The following is an 18,732-nucleotide window of genomic DNA, read 5'->3' as shown; positions in this document are numbered from 1 at the left end:
AAGTGGACAGGCTGACTCATTCTGTGGAGACCACTCAGCCACTTATTCCTGACTCCCTTGTCATTGCCTAAAAATCTTATGGAAAAAGTTGTCATAGTGGCAGAAATGGAGGTTATACATGGGCTCAGAAACATGAACTTTTCACCAAGGCTGACCTGGCTATGACAATTTTGGGTGCCCAAACTGCCAGCAGCAGAATCCAACATTGAGCCTCTGATAATCATTCCTTGGAGTGATCAGCCAGCTAATTGATGGCAGATCAATACATTGAACCCCTTCCCTCATGGAATGGGCATTATTTTGTCATTACTGAAATAGACACTTACTGTGGATATGGATTTGGCTTCCATACATGCAATGCTTATGCCAAAATTACCATTCATAGACTCACAGGATCCCTTATCCACTGTCCTAGTATTACACACACAATTGCTTCTAACCAAGGAACTCATCTCACAAACAAGGAAGTAAAACAATGGCTTCATACTCATGGAATTCACTGGTCTTACTGTGTTCTTGTTCATCCTAGAGCAGCCGACTTGAGAGAGCCATGGAACGGCCTCTTGAAGATGCAGTTACAGGGCCAGCTAGGTGTCAAGCCCTTTCAGGGGTGGGGCAAGGTTCTCAGAAGGCCATATATGCTCTGAATCAGTGTCCAATTTATCGTATTGTTTCTTCCATAGCCAGAATTCACAGGTTAGAAATCAAGGGGTGAAAATAACAGTGGCACTATTCACCATTACACTTAGTGACTCACCAGCAAAATTCTTCTTGCTGTTCCTGGAACTTATGCTCTGCTAGCCTAGAGGTCTTAGTTCCGGAAGGAGAAATGCTTCTAGCAGGAGACACAAAAATATGCCAAAACACTCAATCATAAGAACGCCACTCAGCTACGTTGGGCTCCTCATGCTTCTGAGTAAAAGGGCTAAGAACGGAGTTACAGTATTGGAGGGGCTGATTAATTCAGACTATCAAGGGAAATTGGTCTATTACTGCACAATGGAGGTAAGGAGGAGAATATCTGAAATACAGGAGACCATTTAAGGTGTCTCTCAATATTATCATGCCCTATGATTAAGTTCAGTTGGAAAATACAACAAACCAATTTGGTCCAGACCTTTCAGAAATGAAAATTTGGGTCCCCCTGTCACATAAAGAACCACAACCAGCTGAGGTGCTTATTAAAGGCAAGGGGAATACAGAAGGGATATTAGAAGAAGGCAGTTAGAAATACAAACTACAACCATGTGGCCAGTTATAGACACAAGGACTGTAATTGCCATGAGTGTTTTCTCCCTTTTTTGTCAGTAATACATTTATGTGTGTGTGTATATATATATGTGTGTGTGTCTATATAGACATTTATTAAATGGATATCTTTTTTTCTTTTCTCTCTTGTTCCTTTATTATGTAACATAAAATATATGGAGTTTATATCAATATTTAAGTAATGTTAATTTTACATCATAGTATTTAAGTTATGGAATATCAGGAAAAGCATAAATATCACACAAGGACTTTACCTCCTTTTATAGGGAGGGGATTGGTGCATTTATGGGTGTACACAGAATAGTTACATCATTATAGGCAGAACTATGACTTTGTTACTCTATTTGGAGATTAAGTATGATCTAAGCAGACGGATATGGGAGCCAAGTTGACAAAAGTTGGACTTGTTATCATTAATTTTAGATGTCAACTTGACTGAATTAAGTAATACCCAGATAGCTGGTACGGCATTATTTCTGGATAATATAAGGGTATTTTTTAGAGAAGATTGGCATTTGAATCAGCACACTGGCTAAGAAATATACCTTCACCCAATGTGGGCAGGCACCATCCAACCAACTAAACAAAAAGGCAGAAGGTGAATTGTGCACTTTCTTCTAGACCTAAGAAATCCTTTTTATTCTTCCTTTGGACATTAGAATTCCAGTTGTCCAGCTTTTGGGCTCAAAGACTTTCACCAGCAGGCCCTGCTCCCATGTTCTCAAGCCTTTAGCCTAAGACTGAGAGTTATACCACTGGGCTCCCTGGTTTAGAGGCTTTTGGACTTTAAATGATCCATGCTTCCAGCTCCCTGTGTCTTCATCTTATAGTTGGTCTATTGTGGGACTCTTCAGCCTCCATAATTGCATTTGCCAATTTCCCTAATAAATCCTCTCTCATCTATTTATCTGTCTAATCTCCTATTGGTTCTATTTCTCTGGAGAACCCTGATTCATATAGGGTGTTTCTTGGACATTTTAAATGCTGTGTTTTGAAGAATCTGAATTCTGTCATATTTCTCCAGTGTTGATTTTTGTGTGTTGGTTTGCTTCATCAGACAACTAATTTGGTTGAAATTAAAGTTCAATCTTTGTCTCTTAGAGAGAAGTTTAAAACTTAATACAGTGATACTAGCTTTTGTTCTGCTGCTTATAGTATGCCTGTGCATGTGGGTCATGGGCCAGGCTGCGATTTGAAAATATATTACACACATAATTTTTAATTACTTTCCTTTTATTTGTCTTTTTAGGGATTCATCCATCACTTTAAAGCCGAGGTTGTTTTGTCTCAAATCCTGTTATCTGGTTCTCCAAGGTAAAAATGCTGCAGAATTTTATCAGAATTTTATTTGCCTTTCAGTCATGAAGCCATAATATATAGGTAACTCATCCAGAGTCACCCCCTTCTTCAAAGGGCTGCTCCCTTCTACCAAGTGTTAACTCCCAATCAAAAATTTTATTTTTTTGACTATCTTTTTTTGCCTTTTTTCATTATATCTTGCACAGAATAAATAGTTCTTATCTGCACAAAGGTTGGTACAATAGGAACATACTTTTCAGAATAAGAATGTGAGAGGAATGCTGAGACTATAAATTTTATGCTCAAAGTTTTCATTTTTCTTACAAATTTATTCTCATTGAATCACAAAAGTTTAGATAGAAAGCATCATTGTCTGCTCAAAGCCTAACTGAAAATAAATTTTTATTTTTACAAAACCCTGAAATAATTTTAAAGACATTATTAAACAGAAACATTGATGTGGCTCAACTCAAGTCTGATTTTTTTTGTTAGACTTTGAAGCCAGGCGTGAATAAAATGTACTCCATTCATTAACTTATTCATTTAACTAATATTTATTTAGTTCTACCTATGTGCAATATCTTTAAGTGATAATAATACAAAGACTACTAAAAATGGCATGGCCTCTAGAGTTTAACAGAGTAGAAAATGTTCTATAACACAAACAGAAAACTACAAATGTCATAAAAAATATAAAGGAGAGGGGCATGCTGATAAGTGCATATATTAGATAAAAATTATTTAGGAATGAAGGCTAGTGTAGGCTTTCCTGAAGAAATAACTATTGAACTAAGATCCAACAGAAAGTAAGATTCAACTAGACGAGGATTAGGTACAATGGATGAACAATAGGAGAAAATTTCAGACAAGATAAATAGCCTGGGATGTTCAAGATGGATCTGAAAAGAGGGCAGAATAGCTGGAGCACAGAGCAGGAGGTGCAAGCATAATGCGAAATGAGGCTTGCAAGGTAGATAGAGACCAGATAATTCAGGGCCTTGCGGGTCAGGCTAGGAATTTCAGTCTTTGTCCTTTGATAAATGGATAACAACAAAGTCCTTGTTTCATATTCTCACAAGTGGCTTTCATGACATTCACAGGTGACAGTATGAGTTTTCTGTGCTTTTATATAATTAAGAATACACATTTTCCTTATATAAGTCATGTCTGTATTCTAACTAACAGGAATTTTAGTATCATGCATAACAAAATGGAAAAATGAACATAAAATTCTGCATGGAACACAAAACAAAAGGAAATAGCCGGGCGTTTGTTTCATTTAACAAAGTGTATAGATTGAATGCTGTTGGAAGTGTGGCTAATTGTTTGATGCAAGACGTTAAAAAATGAGGCCTTATTTCATTTGGATAATATTTAAAACAAAATTGATAAAGTACATGTCTGAACACAAGTGTGGTATATCTAGAAGTTCTTAGTGACTGCAACGTTTCTCAAAATCACAGTTCATGAATTCCCTGAGACAGGGTCATGTCTTTACCTTATAAGAAATATTATAAATTATGCTTGTCCTTTTGGTGGGGTCTCAGAGGAGCAGTCATCAAATAGTTATACATTGGCAAGCTTGAATTTATTGCAAAGAGTATTTAGCAATATAGCTCTTATTTTGAAATGCCAGCATAAATACATGAAAATTGCCAATACCTGTATTTAAGGACAAACAACAGAATTTATGATTGATAAATAGCTTAGCACTTTAAGCTCATCCAGAGATTTAAGTCTGAGGGAAATGTGTACTGTTGAGATGTACCAGATGAAATCCAGCTGTATTCTAATCCCATTTCAATCTATCATCATGAAAAATATTGACTATTTTTTTCCTTAGACATGCAGCTGTCAACTATTCAACTATGGGTCTAGATTTACATTATAGTTTTATTTCCTACCTATTCATTTTAATCTAAAACACTTGTTCCATGAAACAGCTTTTGCTGTCTGAAAAAGGAAAACAGGATGTGCGGTCTCATCAAACCTGTCAATGGATGTGGATGGGCACAGCAAATAATATTTGCTAAATTCAGGGGGATATATTTCTACTTTGAAGAAATGGTAGAATCACTATACATCTACATGCATTATTAATATCATATTTATCACTTCAGTAAAAAGATTGCCACTACGTGCCAACAGTTACAAAAATTCACCACCCTGCCTCCACTCCAAGAGCCTATTACACATTCAAGTATTTGCAAAGTGTGTATGTGTCACTCAGAAAGCAAGCAAAGTAACAAAATCCCCTGGGTGGCTCTATAGACTTCAAGATCTTTGAAAAATTTAAAGAGGTTTTATAAACAGTAGCAGATAATATTAGTAAAGATAGGCAAGACTGAAGTGATAATTAAATCCAAAATGTAATGGCTCAGGAGAATAGACGTTTATTTCTTTTTCCTAAAACAGTCCTTAGTGAATGATCAGAGTACTGGAAGCACTCTCTTCTGTGTGGTTTTGCAAGCATCCAGGCTCCTTCTATCACATAGCTAAATTATCCCTTAGGATATCATTTTCAATTAGATCCAGTCAGTATTTGGGGAAAAAGAAAACACGGAAAAGACTTCTTAAAAGCTGTGGTCCAGAAGCAGCATACGCCACTTCCATTTATCCCTTATTGAGAAGAACTAATGATATGATCACCCATAACTGAAAGGAAACTGAGGAATTTAGCCCTTGCCTAACTATTCAACTTCAAGCTACAATTCTATATTATGCAGAGGGAGAAAGGATTTTGGTAGATAGCTTTTTGTCTGAAACAGAAAAGTGTTTCTATTCAATTGCTATGGATGTAAGAGCGTATTCTGTTTGTTGTATCCTGTTTTGGTTTTTTGCTTGTTGATTTTTCTGGCCAACTAGTTACGTATGATGATCACTAAGGCTAAGCAACTTATACTAACAGCAGTTACTAGGATTAAATCTACAAAATACAAATTGAGCAAGCAGAGCTTAGAGAGCTAAACTGAAGAAGCCATTGTAACTCAATATTTCATCTAAAGCTACAACAAAATAAAGGAGGAATTTCCATGAGTAAGAAGAAGGGGTCTTGGAGTTTGAGGATAATCTGGCATTCTTAGTGATGATATAATAAAGCAACTTTTAATCATTTGATTGCATGTTTATAAAGCCCATTAATATTAGCACGTACTATAAGTGCTATTCCGCTTTCTGAATATTCCAGGAATTTCCAGGAAAAAGGAATATACCTTAGGAAGTCATGCATGTAATGAATTATCTTTACAAAGTCTGTGAAAAATTTCATTTCACCTGGCTGCAACAGTGTATGTCTAACTAAAGTGGTTTTAAAATTAGAAATGTTTGCTGATGCCCGCCTGCCCTACTCTTCTAATCTTTGCCTGCCAGCAGAAATACTCAGTAAATTTGCAGTAGATTATTTTTAAACAATAAACATCTTTATTGCATGAGCTAAAATGAGAGGAGAGAGGGTTCATTTTGTCTCTGGACCTTGATTTTCCTCAGACAGAACTCTAAGCCATCTGCTCAGCCACACAAGCCAGTCTTTGACACGAGAAGATTTTTCTGCTGGTCCTAGTCCCCTAGAAGGCTGTAGATTTTGGTTGTCTTTTTTCTTTTACTATTTTTTTCCTGTATTTTATTTGACTTTGTTCTACTTAAAATCTCAGTCTCCTCAAATATCAGTTCGGTCCCTTTCTGAAGGCTTCAGGGCAATGGCCAGAGAGACTTATCAATCTTCAGTCACAGTGTTCTATTGATGAGCACATTACAGATCTTTATTGAATGTCTTGTAGATTACATCCACGGTTCTAGTTCCCAGAATGTGTGTTCAAGGAATAGGCTCAGAGATGGCATTTCTTAATACCATAGACCATATATATGTGGAAAGGACTCCACTTACATTTTCTGGAAGGCATCCCAGTATATACTTCAGGTTCTTGTGGTAGAGTTTTCTCTTGCCTTTATCTTGTGGTACTTGGAAGGTGATCATTACACAGTGCTGGATGAAAAGAGCAAGTTGTTTAATAATTTGTGATGTTTTTATTGACCTATGTCTATATACTTGGACATACTTAAACCTAAAAATTCATTAAGACATTTATTTTTACTGCAATTTTTTTTTCAGATCAGTATAGTCTACTAGCATCTTCCAGATAGTTTACAGAATGAGGGTTGTTTTTAGGAATAAATGAGAAATGTGTAAATCATAAAGTACTGCATCTGCATTAATTGTTACTACTATTGAAATATATAGAACATTGATTGAGACTTAAATTTTTTTTTTTTTTTTTTTAATTTGAGACAGAGTCGCCCTCTGTCACCCAGGCTGGAGTGCAGTGGTGTGATCTCAGCTAACTGCAACCTCCGTCTCCCACGTTCAAGCAATTCTCCTGCCTCAGCCTCCTGAGTGGCTGGGACTACAGGCACGCACCATCATGCCCAGCTAATTTTTTGTATTTTTAGTAGCAACAGGGCTTCACCATGTTGGCCAGGATGGTCTTGATCTCCTGATCGTGTGATCCGCCCACCTCCATCTCCCACAGTGCTGGGATTACAGGCATGAGCCACGGCACCTGGCCAAATTTAGTTTTTGCTTATGATATTTTATTCCTCTATATAAACCAAAATAGGCTGTGGCTGTTATTTCTTCTTTGAAGTACAGCAGAACTTAGTGGTGTAAAGTGTTGTCATAACCCAAGTTCAAACCCAAATTCTGCTGCTTACTGGCTATAAGATCTTGTACAAATTACTTGACTTCTCTTTTTTCTCACTTTTCTTATTCGCAAAATTCAGGTATAATAATAATAATACCACAAGACTCCTGAATTAAATGTAGGTTAAATATGTTAATACATATAAGGAACTCAGAACTATGCCAGGAACATACTAAATTTTATATATTATCATTCTTTGTTTCCTTGACTAAAGTAACTATTCTGTTAAAGCTATGAACCCTATACAGAAGTGTCACATTTGCAGAAGTGTCACATTTGCAGAAGTGTCACAGCATGTAAAACCAGTGAACATTTATAAGAACAGATATTAATTTTTTATGATGAAATCAAACTAACTCACCGTTACTGACACAGTGAAAACATGTGAACCCCTGAGAAGAGATAGGAGTGGACATATACTATGGATAAGGGACCTCTCACCCACAGCTTGGTTTTTGCCCAAATATTGTTACCACTAACCTTCTTGTTGGTTCCAAGGTCCAGCAGTTTGTCTGGAGCTCAGGAATGATTTGAGGAAACTATAAGCCATGTTTCTGTTCAACTCTGCAAAAAGAAAAGTCTAGCTGTTCAAGTTACCCTATGATCATTTTAGTCATTCTAATGATGCTGCTTTTAAAAAATATATTAATCCTATTTAGCCATAAACAATGGTCCATCAAATGACTGGATATAACTTTAATGCATCCTTTCAAAACAAAACATTACTGGTGAAAATATAAAAATCCATCACTTTCCATCTTCATGGTATTAGAAAAGTATTACACTTATAGATGTATGTGGAATTTGGAGCAATTAAGCCAGGTGAAGTTGATGAAAAGTTCTCTTTATATAAAATCTAAAATATTTTATAGATAATAACAGTTGAGCCAGATATAATGATAATATAGCCTATGACCCAGGCTTCAAGATTTTCTATAAAAATAAGATACGCTTTTATCTTTCGTACTCTAACACTCAACACTACTAGATTTCGCTTATAAGTACTTTTTATGAAAGAAACTTCCATTCATACATGGTTTTCCTTAACGAAGTAGACATTTCTATGAACTTTTTCTTGTTTCGTTGCTGGCTATGTACGTGAGTCCCAGGATCATTAGATCTCTAAGGACATTTACCATAAAAGCCAGTGAGCAAAACAAAGAGAAGCAAAGGGACTCTGATGAAATAGACAAAGTGCAAAACAAAAAAAGCAACTAGTTAAAAAAAAATCTTCTGAGAATGGAACCAAATATAAGATGCTATAAAAATAAAAATCAGCAAATTAAAAACTCTTAGATATTGAAAAAACAGGTAAATTTAAAAACGGAAACTTCAGTGTAAGGTGGAAAAGTAAAAGGAATTAAAAAAAAATTCCTTCAAGTGAAAGCCAACAAAGAAAAAGAAAACAATAGGAGAGAAAACATAGGAAATGACAAAATCAATGTAGATACTCAAACATCCAACTTTACTATAATTTTATAAAAAAGAAAAGCAAATGATGAAAAAGTTACTACAGAAAAATGTAATGATTATCCTCGGCATTAAATTGCACAAATTTCTAGACATATAAATGCTCAGTATAATTAATATAAAAAACCTCATCATGGCATATAATTATTAAAATGAGAGAAAGATATCTAAAAAGCTTGAATAATGAGAAAAAAGTAGAGGAGTCAAACATATAAATTTTGCACATAAGAATCATTGCAAGATGAAAATTTCATTCCATCTATCACAGAGCTTAGGAGTTGAAGGTGATTTTTTTTTTTTTTTTTGAGACAGAGTCTCGCTCTGTTGCCCAGGCTGGAGTGCAGTGGCGCTATCTCTGCTCACTGCAAGCTCCACCTCCCGGGTTCACGCCATTCTCCTGCCTCAGCCTCCCGAGTAGCTGGGACTACAGGCGCCCGCCACCACACCCCGCTAATGTTCTGTATTTTTAGTAGAGACGGGGTTTCACCATGTTAGCCAGGATGGTCTCCACCTCCTGACCTTGTGATCTGTCCGTCTCGGCTTCCCGAAGTGCTGGGATTACAGGCGTGAGCCACCACGCCCGCCCCGAAAGTGGTTTTAAAAGTGCCTTTACTAGGACTTAAGCAGAAATCACAAATACTTAGTGTGCATTGTTTTATTTTCAATTCCTGTTTCACATGGTAAAAAGGAGTGAATGAATTCTCTGATGAAGTATGAACACGAAAATTGTGGTTGTAAGCTTTTATTCATTCATTCAACCCAACATACCTACCCCATGTCAGGTATTGAGTTGAATGCAGAGAGAGAAACAACGTATATAAGACATATCCTGCACCTTAAAGATCATAAAACATCATCAGAAATTCAGATTGTAAAATGAGGTGCCATGAAAGGGGATCTGTATACAGAATAAAATGTAGCCTCTTTTGGGTGGTAATGGTGGGAATAGGGACTGGGGATTTACATCTACTGTATGTTTTCATGAGAAGAGACAACAGTAAAGGTGACATTTTTTCTCTATTTCCTTAATTACTCTCTGCTCCCTGAATTCCCTGGGAAAAATAAATGAGTTATCTGATTAAGTTCAACAGCTAAAACTGAGGTTGCCTTGCCAAGCCTGTCTTCTTTTTCTCTTTCGAGTGTTTCTACTTGCACAGAATGTACTTAGTGCTGCTACTGCATGCTGTAAACTTTACATGGGACAGACTGAACGTTTGTGCTAAGGGCAGATCAGTGGAGCACGGAGGCTTGGTGGTTGAGTAAGCCTCATTCTAGGAATGGGTGAGTAAGACTAATTCTGGGGCTTAGATTTAGAAACCCCATTAGGCTGTGTACCTAAGCCATGTTTTCCCACAACTCTGTCATTTGACCTACATCAGTGTTTCAGTTGCTTATTGCTGAATAACAAACCCATACAATATTTAGTGGCTTAAAACAAAACAAATTCATTTTTTTTTCTCATTAATTCTGTGGGTTGACTGGACTCAGTAGTTCTTTTGATCCATGTGGTTTAGCTAAGGTCACTCACGTAAGCTGTATTAAAAGCAAGTTAAAAGCCAGTTACTTGACCCGTTGTTCATGGGAGATTATCATAAAGAGTCTAGGCCAGGCGAGGTGGCTCACGCCTGTAATCTCAGCACTTTGGGAGGCCGAGGTGGGTGGATCACAAGGTCAGGAGATTGAGACCATCCTGGCTAACATGGTGAAACCCCGTCTCTACTAAAAACACAAAAAATTAGCTGGGCTTGGTGGTGGGCGCCTGTAGTCCCAGCTACTTGGGAGGCTGAGGCAGGACAATGGTGTGAACCCGGGAGGCGGAGCGTGCAGTGAGCAGAGATCGTGCCACTGCACTCCACCCTGGGTGACAGAGCAAGACTCAGTCTCAAAAAAAAAAAAAAAAAAAGAGTCTACTGTGATCTACTTAACCGATTTGTCTACCTCTCAGTTGGTTCTGAGTTTGGATGAGAAAGAGGGTTACCATACATTAGAGTCCTGAAATAACAGCATTCTTTCCAACCTTCTTTCATTGATGCTATTTTTTCTTATAAATTTTTATTTCTCAGCAATACTTTCATCCAAATTGTATTGATTACTTAAACCTTATCTTCTGCATTTCTTCTATATATGTTTCTAATTTAAACACATCTCGCCTACTTCAGAATTTAGTTGCTATCTTTGTTTTTAGCAAATTATATGCGAATTGTAGATGATTATTTTTACTTTTATGGTGGCTGTCTTTTCCACAATAAGCAAACATTCTCTCTCATTAAGAAATCATTTTCCCACCTAATATTTATGATTTCCTTATTATTTCTGTAGTTTTTATGTTTTAAACCTGTTAATACCATGTTGTGATTATATGTGAAAAAAATTAACGAAGCTCTTTGTAATTTACCCAGGTGTGGTATATCACGTTTCAAGTTAGTATAATGCCTCTGGTACACTGCTTTTCCTCCAAATCACTTAGAAAAACATATGTAATACAATGCTGATGAGTATGATTTTGTTTGAATTGAGGATAATAGCTTGAAATGCAGAAAAAAAGAATGCTCAGAAGATGAGGAAGCTAGGAGAAAGTGGATAAAAATCTCAAAAACTTTGAGTAGCAATTAACTTCATTCTCAAGTTATATACCTCGATGAAATTAATAATCCGTTAATTTTGGGAGTATTTTAGAGAAAAATTCTCATAATTTTTTAAATAAATAAGTCTCCAAAAAATTCACTCCTGTGATCTCTGTCTTAGAATGGTGAGATCCACAAAAATTAGTGCTTACACCTGGAAAAAGAAAAATACGGGATCTTGAAAACAGAGCAATTGACAAAGGAAAATAATAATGAGAATTTTCAGAGTAAGAGTAAAAGAAATAGAAGAACTGAAACATCCTTGGATGCATTCTTAGTCCAGAGTTGACCAAGGAAAGGGAAGACTTGGTAGGAGGAAGACAGATGCATGCAGCAGGAAGACAAATGGGTGGTATTTTCTTGTTTAGAATACTTTATTGAGAGGTTGTTTCAGGCTATTGGACAGTGTGAAGAATTGGCAATAGGTACATAGAGAAATGAGCATATAAATAAGAGTCAATTGATTCTGGGGAAATGAAAAATTTGCAGAACTAAATAAATGTAAATGTAAACATAATGCATTACTTGACTCAAAGAAAATAATACTTATATTAACATTGTAATAGCTAAAAATTGATTTAACCAAAAATTGTAATGTAACTACATTATACAGAAGCAGTGAAAGAGACAAGGCGGGATCTGCTAGTGGTAGTGTATGTGAGCTGATTTAAACATAATAGTAAGTCAGGAGATTATGCTTACCAATGTTAAATAAAATGGCAAGATAAGCACTACTATTAAAAAATGAAAGTAAATACCACATGAAATAAATGACATAATAAACAGGATTTGAGTTTAGTTGGATATTTCACTACTATTCTATTAGAATTTTTCTTAACTTTTAAAACTTGATCATGTTTTAGCTGAAAAAATACTTTAACATTTTTGAAAGTCATGTACTTTCTCCTTCATAATTAGTTTAAAAGAAAATCAACCTCCCATTCAGGACATTGTGAAACTTGCTTCCTATTTTGAATTTTAGTTAATTATTCCCTCTATGAGAATAAGTGAACATTAGTGGATTCTCCAAATGTGGTTAAGAAACCATGCAGAGAGACATTGCCTTGACAGGAGGGATAAAGAATGAAGGCAAATCACTTCCAAGTTGTCAGAGACCTGAATTAGAACTGGAACAGATTTTTGAAGTATGAGCCAAGGAGCTTCGTGGTTTTCTAGCCTGGAGTTGACAGATCAGAGTGAGCGGCCAGTTCCCACTTAGTTCCATCAGCAGATTTTGCTTATGGTCGGGGCAGAAAAAAGGGATACTTAGATATGAATATTTTCTTTGATAGATAGATGATAGATAGATAGATAGATAGATAGATAGATAGAAATTGTATATACTTAAGGTGTAAAAAAATGATGTTTTATTATACATATACATAGTGAAACAGTTATTACAGTCAAGCAAATTGACGTATATCATTATATTACATAGTTACCCTTTTTGATATATTTTGAAGTTAATATATTCAACATATAGGTCAGCAAACTATAGCCTGTTAGCCATATCTGGCCTACTGTCTATTTATGTATGACTATTTATATTTTCAAGTGGTTGAAAAAAATCAGAAGAAGAATAGTTTATAATACATGATAATAATATGAAATTCAAATTCCAGTATCCACAGATAAAGTTTTATTGGAAGACGAACATGTCCACTGATTTACGATTTACATATTGTCTTCGGCTGTTTTTGTGCTTAATAGCACACTTCAGCAGTTGCAAAGAGACTGAAAGGCTCACAAAGTCTAAAAGATGACTATATGACCCTACACACACACACACACACACACAAATGTGCTGAGTCCCCTGCACTATAGGAAAATATAAGTCATTGAAATATTTAACTTTTTGATCTCTTCCATACATATTCCAAGAGAGGAATCCAGCCATTGTGATGAACATGGAAAGCACTGAACAGGATGTAGAAGTTAGTTACAACAAGCATTAAATCTTAGCCACTTTAAGCTGTTTATTATCGTTTGATAAGTCTAATTAGTATGTGCAGACAGAGCTTGTCCCACCCAGATATTGAGTTAGATTTTGGAGATCATGAAAGCTTCATTCTTTTTGGGCCAACTCAGCTGCCCAGGATCTGGGGTTATTTGTGAACTGGCAGGCTTGAAGTGCTTCTGTAGACTGCAAAAAAATTTATTTAGGTAAAGAGGAGGAAGAACTTGAGAAGTAAGCTTATAAACTGCCACTTTATTGGAATGAATATCTTCTGCAGCTGGTCACTGTGCAACTAGTTTTTATTTGTTTCTTCCAAATAGAGAAAGTAACTATTCAGCTGGGGACTCAAACTATGCAAACAGGAATTTAAGTGAGGAATGGTCTCATGAAATAGTAAAAATCATGATGTGAGCCTTAGATACTCTGAATATGTCTGGCCAAAGGGTGAGATAATACAAACTGAAGCAACACTGGCACAAAATTGCTCTTCCCAAGGAGAAAGGCTCATGATGAAAGTTGCAAATGGGTAGTTTTCATGGGTTCAAACATTTTGAATGGTTCCTGATAAGAATCCTTTCAGATTATCATAACCTTTCATATGACATACTTTTTAAAAAAAATTGGTCATTTCTAACTCTAGCTGGCTTCCTGTTCTTCTTCACAGCCCTGAAAGAAAACCGAGAGACAACCTACTAGGATATCTTCTCTGTCCTGCAGAAAATGTACGTAAACCAAATTAGAAATAAACGTTAGAGGATCGCTGATTAAGAATTGTTGCCAGAAGCCTGAATACACACTTTCTAATCTGCCTCCTATGAACGTCTGTTGGATATTTCAAAACTAACTCGTTTCTCAGTAAACCACAGGTAGTGCCTAGTAGAGGGTGTCTCACATGAAATAATCACACAGCTAGCATTGCCTTCAGCAATATAGCACACAGATTTTGTGCCCCTTCCCCCACCAGCAAGTTCAGTAGTCATAAATCTGGAGATTATGACACTTAGAGAACAAAACTTAATAAGGAAACCACAAGATGTTTGACAGAAAAGCAAACACACACACACACACACACACACACACATTGGTTTGTTCATTTATTCAACAAATTTTTTTTTTTTTTTTTTTTTTTTTTTTTTTTTTTTGAGACAGAGTCTCGCTCTGTCGCCCAGGCTGGAGTGCAGTGGCGCAATCTCGGCTCACTGCAAGCTCCACCTCCCGGGTTCACGCCATTCTCCTGCCTCAGCCTCCGAGTAGCTGGGACTACAGGCGCCCGCCACCGCGCCCGGCTAATTTTTTGTATTTTTTTAGTAGAGACGGGGTTTCACCGTGGTCTCGATCTCCTGACCTCGTGATCCGCCCGCCTCGGCCTCCCAAAGTGCTGGGATTACAAGCGTGAGCCACCGCGCCCGGCCAACAAATGTTTTTTGAGCATTTACTATGTTCAAGGTCACGTAACAATTTAAAGGTGGAGGCACATCTCTTGGGTGCCATTATAATTAAAAAGTGCTATTGGTACATGTGAGGAAGAAAGTCTTTTGACTTCTCGTCTTGTGGACCTGATTGTCTCCAGGCTTGTCAATTCTGCAACCACTTTTCCTGACAGTAATTATGAAGACAAATTATGTAGTAAGAGAAAATGAAATTTAAGGAAAGATGTACAATAATATGTAAAGAATTAAATTTCAAAATTCTAAAGGTAACAAACAAAGATCTCATTTCACATTACAAGCTGTGAATATAAATTTATCAGGAAGAGTTTTTGAAAATATTTCATAACATGAAAAATGAAGATGTATATAGACAATCTCCAAATTAAAATGGTTCCACTTAAAAATGTATCAACTTTATGATGGTTTGAAAGCAATACTCATTCTGTAGAGACTGTACTTTGAGTACTCATACAACCATTCTGTTTTTCACTTTCAGCACAGTCTTCAATGAATTACCTAAACTGTCCAACACTTTCATATAAAATAGACTTTGTGCTAGATTGTTTTGCCCACTATAGGCTAATGTAAGTGTTCTGAGTATCTTTAAGGTAGGTTAGGCTAAGGTATGATGTTTGGTAGGTTAGGTGTATTCAATACATTTTCAACTTTTATCAGGATGTAACCCCATTATAAGGCAAGAAGCACCACTATTATACTTGTGGGATAAATAAAATTAATATGTTCATAAAAATTACAATGATTATACTTTTCATATTTTTCTTATCCTTTCAAAAATCCCTTTGAAATCTAAATGACGGAGATTATTGTGTGTAACTTCGTATTATATTCCTATCAATAGCTCCGTGAATTTCAAATATTTTTATGTGTCTGTGTATCTATTTTCCCATCAATACAATTTTAATTTCATTGCAGTTTGCTCCTTTAATCGTTTTAATGAAAGCTCAAATGTTCTTTTCAATGTTAATTTTAATTTAAATTTGTTTAACATAAATACTGTGCTACCTAATTTTTAAGGTTTGCATTTGTCAAAATTACGTTGATTTTCTTAATTTTAAATTTTGGAATCCCTTAGTTTTTGATGTGAAAGCTATAGTAAAATTTATGTATGCTTCTAAAGTGAGTCTTTTTTATTTAATAAATAGATTTATCATACACAATGTAAAATATACTTGTTTAGTATTTTATTTTCTTTTTTTCCCCTCAACTTTTATTTTAGATTCGGTGGTATATGTGCAGGTTTGTTTCCTAGGTATATTGTGTGATGCTGAGATTTGTGGTATTAATTATCCTATCATCTAGATACTGACTACTCTGGCCGAGTAGTCCCCCATTTCTTTTGCTGCCATTTTTGTGTCCATGAGTACCCAATGTTTAAGTCCCACTTATAATTAAAACATGCAGTATTTGGTTTTCTCTTTCTCCATTAATTAACTTAGAATCATGTTCTTCAGCTGAATCCACGGTGCTGTAATAGATGTAATATCATTCCTGTTTATGGCTGCATAGTATATCACGGTGTATATGTACCACATTTTTATCCAGTCCACCACTGACGGGGACCAAGGTTGATTTTATGTCTCTGTTATTGTGAGTAGTGATACAATGAATGTGTTAGTGCATGTTTATTTTTGGTAGAATGATTTGTTCTCTTTTGGATATATGCCCAGTAATGGGATTGCTGGGTTGAATGGTAGTTTGTTTCATGTTCTTTGAGAAATCTCCAAACAGCTTTCCACAGTGGCTGAATTATTTACATTCAGACCAACAGTGTATACGCTTTCCCACTTCTCTGCAGTCTTGCTAGCATCTGTTGGGTTTTTTTTTTTTTTTTTGAATTTTTAATAATAGCCATTCTGACCTGTGTGAAATGATATCTCATTGTAATTCTGATTTGCATCAAAACCACTGACTTAAAGTAAGGGGATGGAAAATGATCAACCATGCAAACAGAAAACAAACAAACAAAAAGAGCAGAAGTCATTGTTTTTGTATCAGATAAAACAGACTTTAAACCAACAACAATCAGGAAGACAAAGAGTGGCATTATATAATGATAAAGGGTTCAATTCAACAAGAACACTTAATAATCATAAATAAATATGCATCCAACACTATAAAGCACCCAGATTCATAAAATAAGCTCTTCTTGACATACAAAAAGACTTAGACAGCTACACAATAATAGTGGTGAGCTTCATTATCCTGTTGAAAGCATTAGACAAATTGTTGAGGCAAAAAACTAACAAGGTAATTCTGAAATTAAATTCAACATTTGACCAATTGAACCTAATAGAGATCTACACAATACTCCACCCAACAAAAAACCACAGCATATTTATTCTTCTCATCCACACACACAACATATTCTATGATCACCACATACTTGATCATAAAGAAATTCTCAATAATTTTTTTAAAGCAAATCAAACCAATCACACTATAGGACCACAGTGCTATAAAAATAGAAATCAATACTAAGAAAATCTCTCAAAACTACACAAAAGCATAAATAAAACAAACTGCTCCTGAATAACTCTTAGGCAAACAAAAAAAATAAGGCCAGAAATTAAAAAAAAAGAAATTGATGAAAATAGAGACACAATTTACCAAATCTTTGGGTTGCAAATAAAGCAGTGTTAAGAGGAAAGTTTATAGTCCTTAATGCCTTCATCAAGAGGTTAGAAAGATCTCAAATTAGTAATCTAACATCACATCTAGAGGAACTAGAAAGAAAAAAATACAATCCAAAAGCTAGCAGAAGAAAAGAAGTAACTAAAATCAGAGAAGAACTGAATGAAATTTTGCTCATTTTTAAATTGGTTTCTTGCTTGTTAAGTTGTGTAAATTCTTTATAGATTCTGGGTATTAGATGTTTGTCTGTTTATTATTTATTTTGGTGTACAGAAGCTCTTGAGTTCAATTAGATCTACTTGTCCTTTTTTTGTTGTTGCAATTGCTTTTGAGAACTTAATCATAAGTTATTTCCAAAGGTTGATGTCCAGAATGGTGATTCCTCGATTTTCTTCTAGAATTCTTATATTTTGAGATCTTACTTTTAAATATTTAATTTATATTGAGTTAATTTTTGTATATCGTGAGAGTCCAGTTTCATTTTTCTGTATGTAGCTAGCCAGTTATCCCAGTGCCATGTATTAAATAGGGGGTCTTTCCCCATTACTTATTTTTGTCACCTTTGTCAAAGATCAGGTGGCTGTTGTATGGCTTTGTTTCTGTGTTCCCTAACTTGTTCCATCAGTCCATGCATCTGTTTTCATTTTGTTTGTTTTTTTTTGTTTTAACCAGTACCATTATGTTTTGGTTACTATAGCCTTACAGTATAGTTTGAAGTTGGGTAATGTGATGCCTCCAACTTCATACTTTTGTTTAACATTGCTTTGGCTACTTATTGATTTGTGTACATTGAACCAACCCTGCATCTCAGGAATAAAGTCTACTTGATTGTGGTGAATTAACTTTTTGATATGCTGTTGGATTCAGTTTGTGAGTATTCTGTTGAGGATTTTTGCATCTGTGTTCTTTAAGGATAATAGCCTTTAGTGTTCTTTTTCGTTTGTGTCTGCCAAACATCAGTGTCAGACTGATGCTGGCTTTGTAGAATGAGTTAGAGAGAAATTCCTCCTCCTTGACGTTTTAGAAAAGTTTCAGTAGAATTGGTACCAGCTCTTCTTTGTACATCTGGTAGAATTTGGCTGTGAATCCATCTGGTCTGGGACTGTTTTTGGCTGATGGGTATTTATATTATGGATTCAATTTCAGTGCTCAATATTGGCCTATTCAGAGTTTCAATTTCTTCTTGATTCAATCTTGGGGGATTGTGTGTTTCCAGAAGTTCATTTCCTCTAGATTTTATAGTTTGTGTGCATCGAGTCATTCATAATAGTCTTAGAGGATCTTTTGTATTTCTGTGCGATTGGTTGCAGTGTCATCATTGTCATATCTGATCG

General features: G+C 35.5%; 1 long non-coding RNA gene across 1 annotated transcript in view; it reads right to left on the bottom strand.

The window, feature by feature from the left end:
• LOC134732760 (uncharacterized) overlaps nucleotides 1–18,732 on the bottom strand; it is a 61,040-nt gene that overhangs the window by 13,257 nt on the left and 29,051 nt on the right. The window contains exons 2-3 of the long non-coding RNA XR_010116245.1: nucleotides 7,746–7,829; nucleotides 6,452–6,550 (exon numbers count right to left, since the gene is read on the bottom strand). This is a non-coding gene — a long non-coding RNA (uncharacterized lncRNA). The remainder of the gene's footprint in view (nucleotides 1–6,451; nucleotides 6,551–7,745; nucleotides 7,830–18,732) is intronic.

The sequence above is a fragment of the Symphalangus syndactylus genome, chromosome 16 (assembly GCF_028878055.3).
Source record: "Symphalangus syndactylus isolate Jambi chromosome 16, NHGRI_mSymSyn1-v2.1_pri, whole genome shotgun sequence".
In the NCBI taxonomy this organism is placed as follows: domain Eukaryota; kingdom Metazoa; phylum Chordata; class Mammalia; order Primates; family Hylobatidae; genus Symphalangus; species Symphalangus syndactylus.
This window is presented reverse-complemented; position numbering and strand designations above follow the sequence as displayed.